Raw genomic sequence first — 9930 nt, 5'->3', positions numbered from 1 at the left:
ACAAGGGTGAAGCTCGTTTCGACTTTCACTCACTTTTGGGGACTTGGAGAGCAGCATGAGACAAAGAGCGGCGCGAGATGGTGTGTGTCAAATACCTGTGATTAGCTTGTGCTGACATGCCAAGTCAGGTGCACTACTCTTGAGTCTCCCCAATGTAGAACGTGATGCTACAGGTGGTTGCTAGGCCCACTTTGAATGTTGTGTTTACTAACAAGTAACAAAAGTTCCTGCAGACTCTAACTCTAAACTGAACATGCTTGTTGTGACATGGATAAAATGTATAACAGAAATGGTTGGAAAATCATGTTCTTCTTGTCTAACTAAAAAGCAAAAGAAAAAAAAACAGTGTAAAATAATCAAAGTTATAAGCTGTAGTTCTGCACCTTCTCCCAAAGGCACAGTTTTCCTCCGTCCCTTGTCCTACTACAATCACAAGCATGTGCCTAACATCATAAATGTCACCTGTACTCATTTATGAGCTGCACAGAAAAAGCAATAATAGAGAGCATACCATTTGCTTTCATCTTCATAGCCTTAAAAAACAAAATTATCCCATCCTGACTTTCCCATACCAAGGATGTTGTAAGCCAGAGTGAGCTCTCAGGAGACCTGGTGTGCAGTGTTGTTGTCATAATGGAGTACCCAGTACATGGCTCTCCACAGGGCTACGTTTGGGTACACCAGTGTAGAGAGAGGGAGGACAGATCTTGTGTGGCTCATGAAGCAATTTTTTAGGGGGATTTTACCTCCTTCTGTCTTGGATTCATCTCTTTTGAAACTATCTAACTGCCTCCGCCCCTCACTCAGTGCTTGCCCTTACTGTAAACCAACAGCAGCTCCTGGAGCCATGGTTCTCTGCAGGGTTATTGCTCCTGTCCAATCGTTGGGTCAGGTTGTGAAGAGCCCATTTGAGTGGTCAGGGATCCAAAGTAATTACACAACAGAGATCTATCTGCTCCGGTGGGTTCTGGTTCTCTGAATTTGTTGTAATGAGTCAAAAGACGTTTGACAGTAGTTACTACAGTTGGCCTCTAAAAGAATGCTCTAACATTATAGGGAATACACATGTGTGCTTTCTTGCTTTGAGTTAGACGAGAATTTTGTATCTATGAACAAAATGGCTATATGACAATTTTCCTTTAATGATAGGCTGAGCATGGACAGCTTGAAAATGGGTTATTTAGTACTGCAGTATAACAGGGTGTTACTTTAATAGGTTTAGGGTTTCTATCATATAACCCAGTGGTCTCCAACCCCCGGGCAGTGGACCAGTACCGGTCCGTGGGTCAAATGTTACGGTGCCACACATAAAAAATTCTCAAATTACATTATTTCAGTTTGATTCATTATCTGTTTCTTGGCAATGTTTTATTTTGAAAAATGACTGGATTCTCTCCATCATACCCGTCTATGACTCATTCTTGGTGCCACTGACAGAACATAAAATTGGGGTAACTATACTTAAAATAATACTACCTTTAGCTTTTATACCAACATAGACGCACATCTTCATGGAGGCTGTACCACACCACTTTTTGGTACCTTTGTTGTGGTGCCAGACGTACTGATCCGATCCCAGAAGGTGGAGTCAGAAACACTGCAGTCCGTTGATTAGTCAAAAAAATCGTTAGTTCCTGTGCAACAGTGGTAATGAAGAACAAAATATAAACCTGCCACGTTTAAATCTGCAGTCGACTTTGTGACGAGAACTTTCTTTTTGTTGGAAAATGGTGTCACGAAACTGCCGTCAAAACAAAACTGTCATGTTTTCCTTCTTTGTTGTATTTATTAGTGGGATACACTGTGTTGCACTGCTATGCTGTCATGCCATTACATAGCTGACCCAGCTATCAGCTGACACTACGCCTACCAAGAAGGGAACAGTTGGCTGAGTAAACACAAACAGGATCAAGCTGTATTGATCCCAAATACCAAACTGTTGTGATCCATACCAGACCACTTGGTGGAAAGTGACAGAACAGCTCGATGGTTCCTGGCTACACTCTGCTTCCCAGAAGCTGTAAAATTCACATTCATATATTTACAGCCAACCCACCACTAATCAATTAAAGATGTACTGAGTGTGTTCTTTCATTGTAGAATCTACATAAAGCATTACATATGTATCTCTACATTGCTTGATGTGGTTATATTTAGTTCATCTACTATCCAATGTTGAGATTTGCTTATTGAGAAGAGATGATGTTAGATGGTAGGGGAAAAAGTGCTAGGTTGGCACAAGAGGCAGGAGTATTAACTATTACTGGTAAAGCACATTGTGAGTAAACAACAGCTGCAAGTAAAAAAGCAATTTTCTTTCCTTTTTACTGTGTTGTGAGGGGTGAATTGGTCAGGAGAGAGCAGCAAAACCTGGCAAACGCCTCCTGTGACAAGATGCTGGGTGTTGAGCACAAGTAATAAAATCATTTTACCACCAGTGAACTACAGTAAATGCAAACACAGTGCGAGTGTTGAGATTAAAACCGCAAAGCAAGACAAGGGTCATAATGAAATTGAAATGGAGAAGAGTACTGTTAATAAGACATGGTGTACCCTGTCATGATTTCATGATAACAAGCAAATTTAATGTTCAAGACTTTTTTTCTGCTTTGTCAAAAATGTTCAAAAAGGAAACTCACTAAAATTTAATAGATAGATGCATACACATCGCATGGCTTTCTTTCACCAACAAAGCAAAACAAGGAGTTTTCCTAATTAATTTTCTGTAAATGCAGCTCTGTTTGTGTCATGGAGCAAAATTGTGCTCAGTTTATGTCCTAGAGGTGCGATATAAAAAACAGATCTCATTTATTGTCAACACTGAATTAAAGAACCTTGTCTTTTGTACAGTATTTCATAAAACACAGGATTATTAAGAAATAACATTCATTAAAAGAAGTGACAGGAGGCAAGGTGGGTGTTACATAGTGGGAGGCTGCGTCATAGACCAAGTTCACAATAGCAGCAGCTGACTGCAGAGCACTAGAGGTATAAAACCTCACTGGAAAGTATATCATTTTTATAATTAAGCAACAAACTGATAAATGAATGAGCGTCACATCCTGTTACAGAGATAAAAGGATGATTTGGTATTACAGCAACCACTTTAGTGTGGTTTGAATCACATCTGTCAGATTGCTCTGTTTGTGCATATTAATGAAAAATCTTCTGAGTACACTGAGGGCGGTCATGGTGTTACACACAGTTCAGTGCTTGGACTGATTCTTTTCACTTAATATATGCTTTCTCTAGACAATACCATTTGGCTGCAAAAATACATTTTTACAGACATCCCACCTATAACTCCAGGTATTTGTGTGATAATAGAGGATGTATCATTGAAAACACAGTAAATTAGGACATGTGCAAGTCTAGTTAAGGTTTCTGTAAAAGTGCCTTTAAGAGTGTTGACTGATGTACCTGGACACTCAGGTGAAGAGCCCAGACAAACAGGAGAGGCTCGGTGTACAGTGGCTGCTCCTCCGCATCAAGAGGAGCCGGATGAGGTGGTTTCAGGTACCTGGTGAGGATGCCTCCCAGACGCCTTTCCTAGGGAGTTGTTTTCAGTATGTCCAGCTGGACCCTGGGGTAGACCCACAACACGGTGGAGAGATATCTCTTATCTAGCCTGGGAACACACGGTATTCCTTTGGAGAAGCTGAAGTGGCTGGGGGCGGGTGCCACTGGTCTTTGCTGATGTCATTGCTTTCCCTGTTGCGTGGACCCAGACAAGATGTGGAAGATGGGATGGGAGCTTACTGTTTTGGTCAGTGCCTCCCCCAAAACCCCCACAAAAAAGAGGTATATTCCCAAGGAGCTGATGTAGAACAAAACAGAAGACAACAAATGTTACTTTCATCAGTTGTTTGGAAAAAGATGCTAAGAAAAAGTCACTGCAAATGTTATACCTTTGTCCTGCCTAATAACAGCCCTTTGACTTGAGAGCCTTGGTACTGTCTCATATCTCTTCTAAGCAGTGATAAAAAGGTAGAACTGTACACACAATTGTAAAAGTAATTATAGCCATTTCTTAGTTGTTAATTAAACCAGTCTCTTTTATTAAGGTGTTCATGACCTGGAGAACGCTATGATGAACACCTTGATACATTCTTTTGCAATGTCACAAAGTCACAAGACAAGTCTCTGGGATATTCAGTTTTTCGAACTTGATTTTTCACAATTTAATTTCCATCTAAAGGGAAACCACAAGTATTTTAGAAGTGGAATACAATCGCATAAAAAAGAGAAGACAGAAAAAAGAAGGTAGGGACAAGAGGAAAGGCAGGATCTCCTGAGAAATGAAAATCCCAATTCAAAACATCTGGAACGAGGAGAGTAAGGTCCCAGGACAACTGAGTGTCAAGCACATGGAAATAGCCTGATTAAAACAGACAGCTGTTTAAAAAAAACAGCAAAGAGAGAAAGGAAAGAGAAGCAGATGGTAAAAGTATCTTTTTAAAAAAGCCTGTCCATGGTTTCAATTCTGGCTCTTTTAAGATCAGTTGGCTGGGCTCAGTGTATGAGCTGGCGCTAAGACACGATTTATTAAGCCATCCTACTATTCATTAAATTTAAAAGAAAATAAGAAATCTTTGCTCCTAAGTCTTTCATGGCTGCCAAAACTTTCATACAGTTTAATCTCTAAAACTTGGAGACAGTCTTCTTGGCAATTGTACACACATGGACTTTAATCACTTATTTCTGAACTACACAATATTTACTTTCTTTTTCTACTTTTTATTCCTGTTATTCAGTTGTAGGGTAGTTTAGATAAATGTGCTGAATGCTGAAGAACATCAAAAATTAAAAAGTTGGAAATGTGTCAGGAAATTATTCACCTCATTAAACAAAGACAGCCAATGTGACTACTGAACGTCTCAGGCTCATTCATTATAAATAAAAGGTAAGGGTAGCACACAAGCTTCTTTACCAGCCCACTGCATAAGCAAACACAATGAAACATCACAAAAGGCTACGCTAGTTAACCCCTGTTTGAGTGGACTTTGACAGTTGTGACCTCACTGTGCTCTGACACAGCCAGATAAATGAGAAGCTCATCCTTGTTCGATGTGGAGCTGCATAAAATCCTTCAAACCGTTTGAAGAGTTCTCCGACTCATTGACTGACCCAGTTTGTTTGCAGAAATAACCTTCAGAGATTATTTCTTCACTCTTGTTTCTGTGCTGGAGTTTTCCATCCTGCCATTTTACAGCCCTGCTAAGTTTGTATTCCAGCCATCTAACAGGGGACATACTGAAACCTCAGATGCTTGGTAAATTTAATTAACGACAATTAACCACCTGGTAAGATAGATAACCAGTTGCACAGTGTGTCCTCAGGTCTGGATTGAACCCTAATTAAAGAAACAAATCACTGTGTCAATTAACAATGCATAGGATACATGATGCTGAATTTTTCAATTAAGTAAAGATAGAACAGGCAAAGAGGTCTGTACAATGTCGCATTCATAAAGTCAGAGCTGGACAAATCATCACTCACCAAAGCAGACAGGTGGGAAATTGCACTTATTATAGTCTTGTTTCGAGTTTGATGAAAACAGTTTCGCAAGTGCCTACAACACAATCAGCCGGTTTAACAGAGAAGCTGGAGTAAGGAGTCCACATATACCCCTTTCCTACAAAGCTGGTGCTAGTGCTAGTTCCAGGCCAGTGCCTGACTCAGCACTGCTTCTTTTTGTTTCCATTGACAAAGCACTGGGTGCTCAAAGCTGGTGCTTAGCAGGCACCAACTTTTTGTTGGGCTAGAGCAAGGTGCAGACTATGTCAGGGGTTGTGGATGAAGTTATTGTGACCATCGATCAGCGGTAAAAAAAAAAAAAAACAGCCATTCTTAAAAGCGAAAGCTGCCAAGAGAGTCGTCTGTTGTTTTGTTGGAGTTTTTTATTCAAAACTTGAAATAGAGGCGAAACTGAAGCAGCATTGCACCGGAGATCAGGTTTATGTTCTTCAATTTAACGGACTAAATCCCCTAGTGTTATTAATCTTATTTACATAACTGGATGACTGGATGTCATTTCTGCCTCATGTTTGTGCATTCACGTTTCTTCTCTGCTCTCTCTATCACACTCAGCAGAGTTCCACCTCGATGTGTTCACAGACACAAAAACAAATAGACCTGCACACCCCATGTAGCGCTCAGTTGGGAAAAACAATGTCACAAACACAGAATTAAAATAAATTGATAATATAGCTTTTTGTAAGTGCTTCCAAGGCCATCTTTGTTGCTGCCCCCCACCACCAGCAACACATGGAATAACGTACTTGTGTTTTGCTGATGGAAAACCAAACCGGTTTTTAGTAAGAAAATGATTAAAAACCAACTAAGTGGTAGCACTGAATGAGCAAAGGGGGTAGAAAAGGGGTATGAGAGAAAAACATGTTTTACACAGATTTCGCAACTTAAATGGATAAAACAAATGAGCTTCACTGTGTTATTCATTGATTATTAGAGGTACATTATGCAATAAGTTTTTACTTTTTCACATTTCAAATTCCACTGCCCCATCCTTGCCAACTGGGTAACTTCACCTACCTATACTTTAATAAAGGCTGTAACTGAGGGTGTAATCCATTTCTTCATTTAATTTTCAGCGACTATAAACAACTAAATTATCTATTGGCCTTTTGTTCTATCCATACTTTATCAACTGCTTGGCTTGACAGTTAAAACAGGACACTGAGAACAAAACTCAAAGGTTAAGAAAACCCTATTAGCTCAATGTTGTTCAATAAAATGTTAAAGAATAAAAAATAAAAAATCAACGCCACACTGCCCAGGGAAGCCAGAAAAGAGATGTTAATGAGGTGATATGCTGTGATTACTTAGTTGGCTTTATCAAATGCAGAAATGTGTTTATTTCCAAGTCCAGTCTCCCAGATAGCCGAGCTTTGATCAAAACTGAGATCTCTTCTATGTGTAAAATATCTGTTTTGTGTTTACCAGTAATGGTGTCTCCTGGGTCTGGATATACAGTATGTGTTTGGGTTTTAAATGAAACCCAAGACTTCTCAATAAAAGGACCACAAAGCAGGCTCACTGCCTCTCTGATTACACTAATTTGTTTTTTTTATCTGAGTAAACAAACCCCACCACTGATTCTGATACTATTGACAGAAAAATGTTTGCCAGAATGAACCCTAGGGGGTTTGATTATCCATCTATAGAGTGCCAAGTTGATAAAGCACTGAGCTTCACAAATGGCCTGACTTAGTTTTGTAAGCTGCGATGGTATTATAGCGTGTAATGTCATAATTGTTGCCACTGGCAACATGCTCAATATGGAATGGTGATTTCTTTGAGTTAAAATGTGCAATCTCATTTCCAGCAGAAGCTGTTTCCAGACATTACTTTTCTCTCACAACACTGGCAGCTCCCATACACAAAAGGGTCTCTATGTGATGTTTTATGCTTTTCTTGATTGTCTGATATTCCCCCTTCACCTTAGTACACAAACAATATATTTCTTACGCTGCGTTATTGCCAAACTTAATTTCATTTCCTCTGAATTGTGAGCTGCCACCATCTAAGCCCCAGATATAAGAAAACCCAGACAGACAGGACCACAGTGTAATCCACACAACACTGAGCCTCTAAATCACCGCGTTTAGAGATGAAAGCCTGCAGGATGCAGACTCAGGGCTGTAAACCAATTAATTCCTGTACTGCCTACTAGTGTACAAACACCAATTTTAAGCTACATAGTGTTGCAGCTCCCTCCAGTGTAAAGTGATGGACAGCAGTGAAATTATTACCCATTAAAACCTGCCTGGGGGCAAGGCATCAATAGAAATACCCAGTGCACCCTTAAAACAAGTCCACTAGATAGAAATCTCACAGTGGTGATAGTTCATATTTTGTCCTCCTGTCCGATTGATTTGACCCGAAGTCTCATATCAGAGAGTCTGGGATTTTGATAAGTGCCTCTGATTGAAAAACACGAAGGCTTCTTGAGGTTTCCGTTGCCAACTGGAGGCTGAGAAACTGTGCTCAATTCAATTTACCACATTGATTGTTTTCATTGCTGCCAAGGTTAGTTTGTAGCCCCATTTCATAAAGTGACCCAGTCAGTGGCCATGAGTATTCCTGTCAGCACAGACCAGGGTGTTTGATTTTGATATGACCTGCGGTTAAAAGACTAATTTTTTTTCTTTTTTTAACTAAGATGTGGGGCAGGCAGTTTTCTATTAGTACATAAGACATATGGGAACTATGTTTTTATGGCTGCTGCAAGGCAATTGACTTCCTGCACCATTCCAATAACTTATGGGATGTAAGAATTTGCCAAATTGGCATAAAAACTGAATTAACTTATTTAATACAGTTTCAAAACCTTAGTATCAACTTGCATGTGTATCAGCCAGTTTTACAGAGACTTGCAGCTAAGTGTACAGTAGATATTCTTTACAGCAACTCACAGTTTTACAATAATTACTTTAATATGCTACAAGAAAGACAACTTTTTACTGGATACAACACACTGAGGTAAGTATTAGTACATTTACCTAGCAATACACGTGTTTGAAACGTGACACCAAGCAAACGTTGTAGTAGCCGGCTTTATGTAGCCACATCGTTAGCCCAGTGCTCCGACATATCTGTAGGCTAACATGACAACAAGTAAACACTGTCAGTTTGTAAGTAGTTTAGTAGCTGTTTATATTTAGCGCAGCTGACAGCCCGGTGCTCTAAGACATGTCTGTAAAGTGTAACGTTAGTAAATCCTGGTTATATCCTGCCAGTCATCCACCAAGCAGAGCTAACGTAACCTCACTCTTCATTTTATTGATAGACTCTCAAGTTTGAACAGACCACTGCATAATAACTGCTGACCGAGGGTTGGAATGAACATTAGCACAAACAGATTAGCTCCTGTGTTTTAGCCTTCAGCTTGTGCTGTGTCACTCTCCCGTTTAGCTTTCTTTGGCTCTTCTGTCCTTTTTCTGTCAGACAGTTAGGTTCCAGTTTCCACCATCACTACAAAATAAATCACAGAAATTGTTTTCAGCAGAGAGAAACATGGCGCGATATTGTCATGGAGACCTAGACGTGCCATAAATCAATCTGGTCCTGCTTGGAAAGCTAAGAAGTAGCAATTTAAAACAACCTGTAACCCTTATTATTGGTGCTGATAATCTCATTTTAAAGTGTGGATTGTGATCAGGCAGATATCCAGAAGGGAGACTTTTTTCAAGATTACTTTCAAACTCCTCACAGTCACTTTAAGTATTAAGCAACATATATTTATCACTTGGAATTTTAATAAGAACTTGCAAAATGGTTTAAAATGATTCCTGAGAAACCAGGCTAATTTATAAGTTAATTCACAAGTTTGTTGAATGGATATGTTTGATGTTTGAACATTTCTTTTAGAAAACTTGTGTTGTTGGCTGTTTCCTGCTGTATTGTCCTCATAGAACACTGGAGTGCGTACTTTTATTTTTCCTTAGTAGTCATCTTGGTTACATCTGGCATGTATAAATTATAGTTAAGTTAGCAGTCCATTCTTGTGGAATGAACACCATGAAAATTTAATGCAGCTTTTGATATGGGAGGTGTGTATAAAACTCCTTACAAAAGCTTGGTTTAGAACTTGTGCGCTCTCATAGTGCTTCAGTTTTGTCAGTTGAGTTTCATTGTAATGTGTTTTGTGTCTTCGGCTTTAAAGGGGTATGACTGTTGAGTTTTTATTAATGTGTGTTTGCAAAATATCTTGTAGAGGTGCCATGTTTTAAAGGAGACTGATGTTGATTCTGCAGTCTCATCAGTTTAAAGGGGATCTTATTATGAATGGTTTGATGGATGGATTGGTGGGTTTTAATTTGGGATTGTCCTGTTTCCTGTGATTGTGGCTCCTTTAGTATTCTAGTTGTGCATGATAAAAATGTCCATCATAGCCCACTGAGTACGCCT

Source organism: Halichoeres trimaculatus, unplaced genomic scaffold, assembly GCF_033239565.1.
Source record: "Halichoeres trimaculatus isolate MK-OKI-2021-1 unplaced genomic scaffold, fHalTri1.1 fHalTri1_scaffold_17, whole genome shotgun sequence".
NCBI classification, from domain to species: domain Eukaryota; kingdom Metazoa; phylum Chordata; class Actinopteri; order Labriformes; family Labridae; genus Halichoeres; species Halichoeres trimaculatus.
Note: the sequence above shows the minus strand (reverse complement) of the source record.